The following is a 12,169-nucleotide window of genomic DNA, read 5'->3' on the forward strand; positions in this document are numbered from 1 at the left end:
CACTAAGCCACCATGCCATTCTTGGTATTGCGGATCTTATGCTCCTGGTACTTCTGTTAATGTATTATCATAAATAATCTAAATAATTTTTAATTTATCTTAACAACCTACTGATAATTTAGTCAATATTTGATGCTTAAAGATTACCACCTTACAATAACAAATGGAGAGGGGATTAGAAGAAGACACAGCATTTATAAGACCATGTGAATGAACATACTAGGCTTTTTGAAGACGCTACGGCTCGAACACTTGGCTAAATAGCTTTGTTTTTATCAAATGTATTTTGTGTATCATTATGACAACATTTGGTTAAATGAATAATAGTTGACTTTTTTTTTTGTTCTATACCATTTACTTGTACTTAGAGTGTAGAAATTCATTTGTAAAATATCAGCCAAAGGTAAAAAAAAAATAGAAAAAATGGATATCACTAATGAGCATAGCCACCACTAATTCATCGGCCAATTTGCCACAACCATCTGACCATATTCTCCGTGATCAACCATCCATGATACTTCCATTGATAGTTTTACATTCAAGAATCTTAACAGGTAACTTAGTAACACACCATCACCAAGGGATCATTGACAGTAAATTCAATGTAGTGGAGAACCTTTGATTTGCAGTGATATGTGGTGAAGCATAACTTTATGAAATACAAAAAATGTATTTCTTTAGCAATACAAAACCTAAAAACATTAATTGTTGCCCAATATGTTTAAAAAGTTAAACCCAATACACAAAAAGAATAGAAGGCTAGTTAAGTGTGTCTGCATAATAATCAATACACACGTGGCATTCACAGTACACGAACCAGCACATTTCGCATACAGAACACACGCAATACTTGCAACCTTTGCACTTGCTACTCTTTCGGCATCCGCTATGTGGTCTTGAACTCCTCTCCTCGAGGTCTTTGCATGTCCACCTTCATCAAAAAGGTTTTATGAATAATAACAAACCAAGGGTTTAAAATTAACTTTTAGATAGGTAGATCAAGTTACCTGTCGTGAATCATGTCATTGCAAGTTTGTTTTCCATTGCAGCTTCAAAGTGATAAGACTCGCACGTCCCTTGTCTTTAATTCAAAGTGACGCACCTTGTGACACGCGGTACAACTCAAGAACTCGTCTCGATGGGAGACTTCGTTGCGTGGTCTAACATATTCATCTCCTTTATATTACCTGAGTAAACATGTTTGAGCTAATTTTATCTTCTTGAGGTTGGAGTTAAGAACCCAAATCTTGGTCCTTCAATTTGGCACATTCATACAACCCGATGCGTGTTTCACAAGTTTTGCAGGACTGCTAAACACTATTACAACCAAAAGTAACATATATAAGATTTTATAACAAAAGAGATAATAACAGTAAGTGGTTGTGTGAGAGAGTTTGAACATGCCTTCTTTGCAGTCTAGAGTGCAATGACAAGTAGAGCAGATGGTGCCATCGTCACTGATTCTGAGGATGTCTAACGAGTCCCCCAACCTTTTGTTTGTGCACCCACACGCTATTTCAACATAATGCGGCGCTCTCACCAAGACTTTCTCAGCAAAGGCAACCAATTCCTCAACTGTAAAGAGAGTCCCATTTCCTGTTGTTTGTGCAACCAAACAACAAAAAACTATAAGCATGGTTTGATTCAATATCTTTTTTAACTATTGCAATTAATAAGATGCTTGAAATAAACTTTGTACAACTTTTACGAACTAGGAAAAAGTAACAGTTATAAAAGAATCTAACAACATAAGAGTGAATAATCATCATACCTAGTTGTTATGAAAAGAAAAGGCATTTGTACATAACAGTCACACGTAAGCTTTATATCCTTTGTTAATACATCACAAACCTCTTTTGCCCAAAATTGCTGATTTATGATAAACTAGCTAATTTTGATTGATGGAAGAAAACTAATATTAATGTTACATCAAGTGAAATAATGCTATTAGTGTCTACTATCATTAATCTTTTTGGATCTCGAAATTTTCTTACACATGCAGTCTGATTTTTAATCTTATATATATGTGTTTATGTATCACAAGAGTTATTGTTCAAGTAAAAAGATCATCAATTTGGCAGACCAATTTACACAATCACAAATCAAGCATCTACCCGAAGTAGATCTGCGTAGAATACTAATTGTAAAACCACGACCGAATCGAACTACAAGCAACTTACACAATTCCTTCATTAGAAATAAAAATAAGATACCTATATCATGAATGTTAATCGCAAGAAGATCCAATCAATGAATTGAATTCAAGCAATCTTAAAAACACCAACAGAAATGAAGCAATTTAAATGAACCTAAATCAAAATTGATCACATATAGCAACATCAACTACAATTTGCTAAATCAAATCTTAAACTAAACAAGATTTGTAATTTAAGAGAATTTTCTTTACCCTGCGTCATCTATCTTAATTTATCCTTAAACTGTGTTCGAAAATCTTTGGCTTGTGAACATCCAAATCTCACCCTTTGGAATTTGCCGGAATATATATGGCTATAGTTATCGTCGACTCGATTAGGTTTCCGTTATAACGCCAACAAGTGTAATTCTTTTTAGCCAAATCAGCTCAAGAAACCCTGAATGATATTGTTTCGTATATTTCTTATTCATGTGAGTGTTATGACCAATGATATGAACCCTAGAAATGAATAAATATGCCAAAAAAAGGGATTAACATTTTACCGTGTGTATAAGTATTCCGAGACCACCGATTCCAACAACGAGAGAGAAAGATAATCACCATGCTATCTTGAAAGGGATCGATCTTGAACCCACTTTCATTGCATATATCCGTAGGTTGTGAGACCGATCCAAATACTAAAATCAGAATGGTTAAGATGATAGATAAAAGGACACTATGGTGACGGCTCTTGGTGGTGAAGAATGCGGACGGCGGTGATAGCAGGTTTGGTGGTGAGGTGATGAAGGTGTGACGGATTAGGGTATAATGGTATATATAGCTAGCTTTTGTTTTTTTATTTCCCTAATACTTTTCATTTTTCTTTTCTACATCACATCCAATCATGTAAAGATTTTTTTTTTTGGTTTTACTTTTTTGTTTTTTTTTGAAAGATAACTAATTAACAACCGGCCACCAACTCTGACTCCAAGAAAGAGAAAGAGCCGAGGCAAAACAAAACCTTTTACATCACATCGAATTTACACCACGAATTCCAATTTACAGTATTGAATATTCTCAATAAAACGATCCAGTTACAGTAAGTAAACCGTAAACGGGTAATAAGCTAGCTGCGCCGCAACCCCTTTTGAATGACAAAACCGATCCTACCGAAAACAAAACTATGTTTCTTAGCTGTTAATGAGTTATTGTGTACGACTCGCTCCATTCTTTTTAGGAACACAAAAAGTTCGGAGTAAGGGACCCAAATATATAAAAAAACAAATGGAATGAAAACGCGTGTGCTGATCATTGGCACAGACTTTCTTATGCTTAGCAACTTTCCCCGACTATGTAATATTATTACACGTATGATTTATGTAACATGTAATGATTTAATGTATCTGTAGGTGTGAATAGATCAAAATTTGTTGATCTTCATATCATCATTTTCTTTTCTTCTTGGAATTTTATATATATATATATATATATATATATATATATATATATATATATATATATATATATATATATATGAATCAGTGTTCATAAGCATACAAACAAAACAATCCCACTTTCATTCTAAATTATTTATTGAATATGATTATCAAGATAAATCCAGAACAAGCAAGTGATAGACGCCAAGTTAATTAGGTGCGTTTGCATACAAATGAGTTCACCCTCCACATCGACTGTCCTCAAGCCTGCTTTTTCCGCTTTCAAACACACCCGCAATACTTGAAACCTTTGCATCGACTGTCCTCAAAGCCTCTGCACTTTTGGTGTGAGACTTGTTGTATGGTCCCAGGCAATCATCTCTTTTATAGCATCCCAGAAAACACGATTCGATCACCCAATTTTACTTGCTTGACATTGCAATTTAGAACCCAAACCGTCATCCCCCCAGTTTGACATGTTTGTACTGTGAGATGCATGTTCTGCAAACTTTGCAGGACAAGTAAACATTCATTAAGTTTTTAGGGGGAAAAAAACTAGGAAAACAGAAAGCGTTTTGTGAGAAAGTTTGATCATGCCCGTGTGCAGCCTAGGCTGCAATGGCAAGAAGTGCGAATTATGCCAACATCAATGATTCTCAGGATGCCGAATGTACGTGTCTCCCAAGCTGTTGTTTTTGCAACCATACACTAATTCAATGTAATAGGGTGCTCTCACTATGATTTGCCCAGCAAAGGCACTCAATTCATCACTTGATAAGCTAGTGCTGTTCCTGTGAGTTCAACCAAATTCAACTTACATACAAACTGAACGAATTATAGGCAACTAATACAATTAAAAAATATATTTAAAGAACATACAGCTAGGAAGAACTGTAATATATAGAAGAATCTGACAAATTCATTGAAAACGAAAAAAATCATTCAGCTATATTCAAACATATAATTTCCACATCATGATATTATCATTGAGTTCTGAACAATGCTCGTGAAAAAATTAAGATACTTACAAGGGATAATAGTTATGACAGTTACGGACATTAAAACTCTACTAGAATGGAAATCGATCAAAACACGAGTTACTGATATGTTACTTTTACTAACTAGAAAAACTGAAATAAAGAATCTAACGATTTTAGAAGAAATAATCTTAATTCCTAAAAGTTTTCAAAAGCAAAACCAGTGTCATACATTTCATATATGAGAAGACTGATAATGCATCTATAACCTCCTGGTTTGCCATCTAAACTGTATTTTTAATTCGTCATTTAGCAAGCCAATTATCAATACACAATCACAAGCATTAGTCCAAAAGCGGGTCTAGTCAACTGATCGAAATTAAGAGATCTGATTATAAAAACTCCCACCAAATCTAGTAACAAATAACAACTTAAGCAATTTTAGTTCAGCTGAAATCAAAAGCTGGCTCCTATATCACAACCATTAGTTACATGTAGATCTAACCGATCATATTCAAAGTCAGAGCGATAATAGAAACACCAACAGATTTGTAGCATATATAGCAACTCAAAACAATTTAAATATATATAAAAACAAATTCTGGCATATATAGCCCATACATCAACTTCAATTTGTAAAATCAAATATGATTGTAACAACGGATCATGTATTTCAGCTAGATGATATATATCAAGACTGTTTCTTTACCTTAAGCAGATTCAATCCCCAAATTTCAGGCATTTATAGGAGACACGAGCCGACCTATGTATAAGAACAAGTATATGATGTCTAGATTATAGTAACAACAAACTCTGGCTCTAAATTTCAACAAGTAATCATCATAGCATATGTTTGTTTGAACAAGTCTATATGGAAACCTGTTTTTGGTTTGTTACACTAAACCCTAAGATATTTTACACAAATATTTGTAACATAAAGATTGATTAGACACTTGGGGGGTGTTTGGTAGAGAGATTTGAGGGTGGAGAATTAGGTTTCTCTTGTTTGGGAGAATTAGGCGGAGAATTGGGCGGAGAATTGGTTTTCTCTGAGAATTGGGTGTAGGCAAAAAGTAGAGAAATCCAATTCTCTCCATTTGGAAGAGAAATGGAATTCTCTCTGCTTCTAAATCGCGTCTCTGCTCTACTCCGTTCGCGTATGATGATGATGATGCTCCGACCGGCGATGGTGATGATGATGCCGACGTCCGGCACGGCGGCCGACGCCGCAGCCACGTCCGTTCGCGTCTCTGAGCCAAAACGAAACCCTAAATCGCGAGGCGGTGTTGCGAGGCGGAACCCTAAATCGCGAGGCGGTGTTGCGTCTCTGAGCCACCATTTCTCCACCATGATGATGCCGAGGCGGAACCCTAATCACGTCTCTGCTCCCATTTCTCCACCCATTTCTCTATTGTACCAAACAAAGGAAATGATTGTCAATTCTCCACCCATTTCTATTTCTCTCCAATTCCATTTCTCTCCCATTTCTATTTCCATTTCTTCTCATTCTTTTTCTCTGTACCAAACACCCCCTTGGTGTTTTCTGAACATAAAGAATGAAAACTGCAATTTTGATTAACGTAAACAAATTGATTCTAAAATTATATTTTTATAATACACACACAATAGAAGTCACGCATGGCGTGACGAAAAAATTTTTGAAATAGGAAAAAATGAAAGAGTAAAATGGTTTTTAGGAGAGAGAAAATTTGTATTAAGAAAATAGGAGATCCGCCATTTGAAATGGCGGATGTCAACAAACAAGTGGGGTCTGTCAGATCTTGTCTGGTGAGGTGGACGAGTACCACGTGTTCCGCCATTTCAAATGGCGGATCATGAATAACGAATAAATATTCGTGATCCGCCATTTGAAATGGCGGATGTCAACTTTGGTGATCCGCCCGTTTGACTAGCAGGTCACAATTTCTAAAGTAGGCTACCCCTACGTGTAAAAGTGTATTTTAATGGACATCCGTCATTTGAAATGGAAGATGTCATCTTGACATCCGCAATTTCAAATGGCGGATATGAATAGTATTTCTTACTGATTTGACACACCACCTTTTCAAATATTATTATTTATTTTTTTTTTAATAACTTTTTTTTAAATAAGGTTATTTAACATAAAAAGTGTATTTAACAAATAACGTTTTTAAAATACGTTTTGTCTTTATATCATTTATTAGTTTTCTAAATATCATTATTTAAAAAAATAGAAAATTTAGTATTAGAGAAGTTTTTCCAAAGATTATATTTGTATTCAAGTGTAATTATCATGTAATTCTGTTAGATAGTTTATATGTTTAAATAGAAATTATGACATACTTTTTAAACTTATTATTTATTAGTTTTCGAAATATCATTATTTAAAAAAATACAAAATTTAAACCTAAAAAGGTTTTTTTTTTATAAAAAACACTAACATGTGTAATTTTAATATTTTGATGGACATTAAAATACAAAGGTTTTTAGTAAAAAAAACTTGTTAATATTATATTTTGTATTTTTTTAAATAATGATATTTAGAAAACTAATAAATAATATAAAGACAAAACGTATTTTAAAACATTATTTGTTAAATACACTTTTTATGTTAAATAACCTTATTTTGAAAAAAAAACGTTATTAAAGAAATAAATAAATAATAATATTTGAAAAGGTGGTGTGCCAAATCAGTCAAAAAGGTGTGTCAAATCAGTCAGAAATACTATTCACATCCGCCATTTGAAATGGCGGATGTCAAAATGACATCTTCCATTTCAAATGGCGGATGTCCATTAAAATACACTTTACACATAGGGGTAGCCTACTTTGGAAATTGTGACCTGCACTGGCGGATCACCATAGTTGACATCCGCCATTTCAAATTGCGGAACACGAATAAAATATTCGTGATCCGCCATTTGAAATGGCGGAACACTTGATACTCGTCCACCTCACCAGACAAGATCTGACAGGCCCCACTTGTTTGTTGACATCCGTCATTTCAAATGACGGATCTCTTATTTTCTTAATACAATTTTTCTCTCTCCTAAAAACCATTTTACTCTTTAATTTTTTACTACTTCAAAAAAAAATTCATGGCGTGACCCTATACATTCCTTATATTACATATCTTAATTAAGTGTCATATTTAGCCAACTCTAACGCCTTCTTCATCAAGATACCACCAAAAGCACGCGACCCCCCTTACTGACAAAGGCACTTAAATATCACCAAGATCAACCCAATAGTGTGTGTTTAAGCTCAATACCTATTGCTTGCTTCCTTCTAAAGGATGGTACCTAGCACTTGGAAAAAGTGGGTGCCCGTGGTGGTGGAGGGACCTCATTTGGAAGATTGAGAAGAGCATCAAGACCAAACAGTTTCCTAGTAGCATCGTAAGCCAAGGTAGCTTCATGGGCAGAGTCGAATGTCCCTAACCAGGACACCAAATTTGGGGTCACGGATTTCCTCCACCCACTTTCCCCATTTTCGTTGCCTAACACCTTTGAAGGTGCAGGGAACATTTAGAGGGCCACTTTCCGTTCATCACCACCTCTTCCACAACCACTGCCTGTTCCGACACCCACTAGGATTGATGAAGAGACCATTCGGATCAAACAGTGTCTGTCATCAAAAATAGTTTCTGTTATTCATATACTACTGAAATTGCACAAAACAAACCAGAAACATGAACCCTAAAAATGAATAATTATGCCACAGAAAAAAGGGATCAACATTTTACCCTGGCAAGACAATTCCGAGACCACCAATTCCAACAAAGAGAGAAAGATAACACCATGCGATCTTCAAAGGGATCGATCTCGAACACACTTTCATGGCATGTATTGGTAGGTTGTGACAAACACTAAAATCAAAGTGGTTAAGATGATCGGAAAAAGGATATTGGAGAAGATGATGGTAACGGTGCTTGGTGATACTAGAGATGAAACTTGTGAATAATATTGCCGATGGTGGTGAGGAGATCAATGAAAGTGTCACGGCTTTAAAGAGAGTTTTTTTTTTATTTATTTTCCTCCATACTTTTTATTGTTCTTTTCAATATCACACACAATCTGGAATGCTTTTGATATGGGGACAATATGACGTGATATTATGTAATATTATTTGACATGATATATCAATTATAAAGATGATAATTTTTTATTAATATGATATTAGAGGGGAAGGGGCACTTATGTGTATTACCAATGCATTTGTCAATAATGCACTAACACTTCATTTCTACCCTTAATTACCTACAAACCACAAACTTACAGGCAACACTTACCCACAAGTACTCTAAAACTTTATTAATACATTTTAATTCTTCGATGGTCAATAATGAATCAATGTTGTGTGGCAAACCTTTGCTATGAAATGAAGCCATGCACCTAACCCACATGGGATGAGGTGGTGTTGCCATGTGTTTTGAAAGCCATACAATCTTCCCATATGGGTGTCTCGTCCTCTCTTATGAGTTTGGATCAAATACAAATTAATGTACATGCTAACTGTAAGAAACAAGTAGTGTATTTATATATTCAATATAGTGTAATCATAATATAGTGTAATTACAGCATGGTGTAATTACATTATTACACTACTTGTATATAATTACACTACTTGATTATCACAGTTAGCACATTAATTTAATTTATACGTTAACTCTTCCCATGATATTATATAGTAAAATATGATACTTTTAAACATGATGCATTATGTTATGATACGATATATAATGATATACTGTGATATGAAATTATGTAATATGATATGATGTAGTTTAAGGTAAGAGAATTTTAATTATTATAATATGAGTTAGGGGATGTTTGAGATTCTTATAAGTTCTAACTCATAAGTTAGAATATTGCAACTTGTCAAGTTATCCCTTCACATGTCAAACAATCCAAGTACCTTTTTTAACTTTTCAATAAGTTATAAGGCATAAGTTAGCTAAAATAAGAAATCCCAAACACCCCCTTAATACCTTAAAAGTAATATATTTTCTTTATTTTTTACGAAAACCTGATCAAGCTATTTTGCATATATCAGTCACTAATGAAAAAACATACTACTAGGCAAGTTCTAATGCCTTTATCTTATAGTCTTCGGCTCTAATACCAACTGTCACACCCTAACCTACGATAGAAACGCCGGTGCATGAACTATTGGTTCACATCTCATAAGACACTAACATACAACATTAGTGACAATATTTAATTATGTTATTAAATTCAAATTAAGTACACATTATTAAAAAGATATTACAAATAAAGACAAAACAAATATAAAAGTAACATCTTGTATTTTTATTAATAACCTAAAATCCAAATAAACTAAGTTCTTCAATAACTACAAACATCCAAAATAAAAATACTGCAATATGCGTAAAAATAGGTTTGTCAACAACATATGTTGAGTAAGTAATCACCGGATTTTGATGTGATAATATATATATATATATATATATATATATATATATATATATATATATATATATATATATATATAATTATGCAAATCAATATCATGAATACCAACAATTAAATATTAAGCAAATAATTGGTGTCGTTTGACGATAGCCTAGCGAGTTGGGCTTTGGCTACTAAGACGATTTATGTAACATGTTTTTACTATTTGATAATATTCATCGATCAACATTCAAAAGTTTTATAAATTCATATGGAATTACAAAGTTTTTCTTTTTTATTTTGAAAATATTCAACTATACCAGTCTTTCTCTTATGTATATGGACTGAGAATAAGGATATGATGACAAAGTCAACATGGTACGTTTTTGCTTTGTCGTAAGAGCTGAAGCTAGTGCATAAAAACTTCCATCGGTGTCACATGCAACCATGCTATCAAATCATTGATTCCTCATGTAACCTCAAACTTTATTGCCATTTGCTTCCCCACATCACTTGTTTCTTTTTATGTTTGTTGAGGGAAACCAAAGGTAACTTAAGACCAAATATAAAAAACAAATTACAGTTTATTACTAAATTTAGCAAATAACCACATTTTAATGATAAAATTGCTAATGTGGAACTAAATTATACATCACGTCACATGGTAAAGATTCTTGAGCCATAGGTCCTTCATGCTAACGACTGAAATGACAGCAATAGGACTGGTACGCCAGAACCAAAACAGAAACAATTAATGGCCCCTGAAGTTACATATATAGTAACACTCAAGTCCTTACGAAATGAAATTACTAAAACAATTATTACATAATAAAGCCGTCCAAGAAAATGATAGACGGTCAGCACACTCTGCACATTTCGCATCCAAATCGCACACAGTACTTGGAACCTTTGCACTTGCTATTCTATCGGCATCCGCTATGTGGTGTTGAACTCCTCTCTTAGTCCTCGAGGTCTTCGCATGTCCGCCTTCATCAAAAAGATTTTAAGAATAACAACAAATCAAGTGATTAAAATGAACTTTTAGAGAGGTAGATCAAGGTACCTGCCACAAAATCATGTCACTACAAGTTCGGTTTTCCCTTGCAGCTGCAAATTGATAAGATCTGCACTCGTCTCTTGTCTTAAGTTCAAAGTGACATACCTTGCTGCACGTAGAACAACTAAAGAACTCGTCTTGGTGGGAAACTTGGTTGCGTGGTCGACCATATTCTTCTGTTCTATTACACGTATAAAAAAACATTAATATATACTTCATCCTAGAAATAGATCAATTTAAAAATTAAATAACCCTTACTCTTTATGTTCAATTGGGCCCATTAGCCGATGAAATATCGCCTCCTTTACACTGGTTAGAAAACAAAGAATATTTGCTAAATGAGTACCAAATAAATTCAAAAATAACAATGTAGTAAAATAGCATCTTTAGTGTGATCTACCTTGGCAGGAGGTCTACTATAAACGTGACACCTTGCAGCAGATTATGGTTCATACTGATTTTCTTCCATTGATGAACCAAAGACAACCTTTAGAAAATAATTAAAAGAATGGATTTCATATATAACACCGTATCTTTAGAAAAAAGAGTGATACCTATGTTTTGGTTTGTGTTTCTTTACAGTCGGTTGGTCAGCTGAAGAATTACCTTTGCAAGCTGGGCAGTAATATTGAATCCTCTTCATACCCTTCATGTGATATAAATATACAATCTTTTAAGATATATATACAAAAGAAAAAACCATTAAAAACATAAAATATAAGTACCTTCAAGACCTTGGTGGATACTTTGGCGCACCGTGTGTGTACACAACTATTACAACCATCACAAAATATCTAGGACAAACCAAAACCAAACAAGTTAGATGCTAGTCATTAAGAGGAGAGGAGCACCATAAGGTGACTCGGATAAACCCGATTCAGTATCACCGCCGCCGATCAACAAAATATATAGATGATAACATAAATAATCAAAATAAAGACATATAAGTTATAATCACTTACATAATCCACACCATCATAATAATGCAAAATCTTCTTGCAAATGCCACAATGTTGTTTTAATTTCTGCAAATGTCATTTTGTTAAAGATGTTGTGTGGGCAAAATAAGGAAATAATGTCATTTTAATAATTTAATTTCTGCAAATGTCATTTTATTATCATATAATGGTATAAACCTTCTTACTTATGAATTCAAACTATCTTTCTAA

General features: G+C 33.8%; 1 long non-coding RNA gene across 1 annotated transcript; it reads right to left on the reverse strand.

Annotated features, from left to right (window-relative positions):
• Positions 1–717: 717 nt before the first annotated feature.
• LOC143557370 (uncharacterized) lies at positions 718–2,873 on the reverse strand. The gene is made up of 4 exons (XR_013139564.1): positions 2,698–2,873; positions 1,405–1,596; positions 1,008–1,317; positions 718–931 (listed from the first exon to the last, which is right to left on the reverse strand). It is a non-coding gene; the product is annotated as an uncharacterized LOC143557370 (long non-coding RNA).
• Positions 2,874–12,169: the final 9,296 nt, after the last annotated feature.

The sequence above is a fragment of the Bidens hawaiensis genome, unplaced genomic scaffold, assembly GCF_021521415.1.
Source record: "Bidens hawaiensis isolate Kalapana, Puna unplaced genomic scaffold, B.hawaiensis_p1.1 tig00001087_1, whole genome shotgun sequence".
Lineage (NCBI taxonomy): Eukaryota > Viridiplantae > Streptophyta > Magnoliopsida > Asterales > Asteraceae > Bidens > Bidens hawaiensis.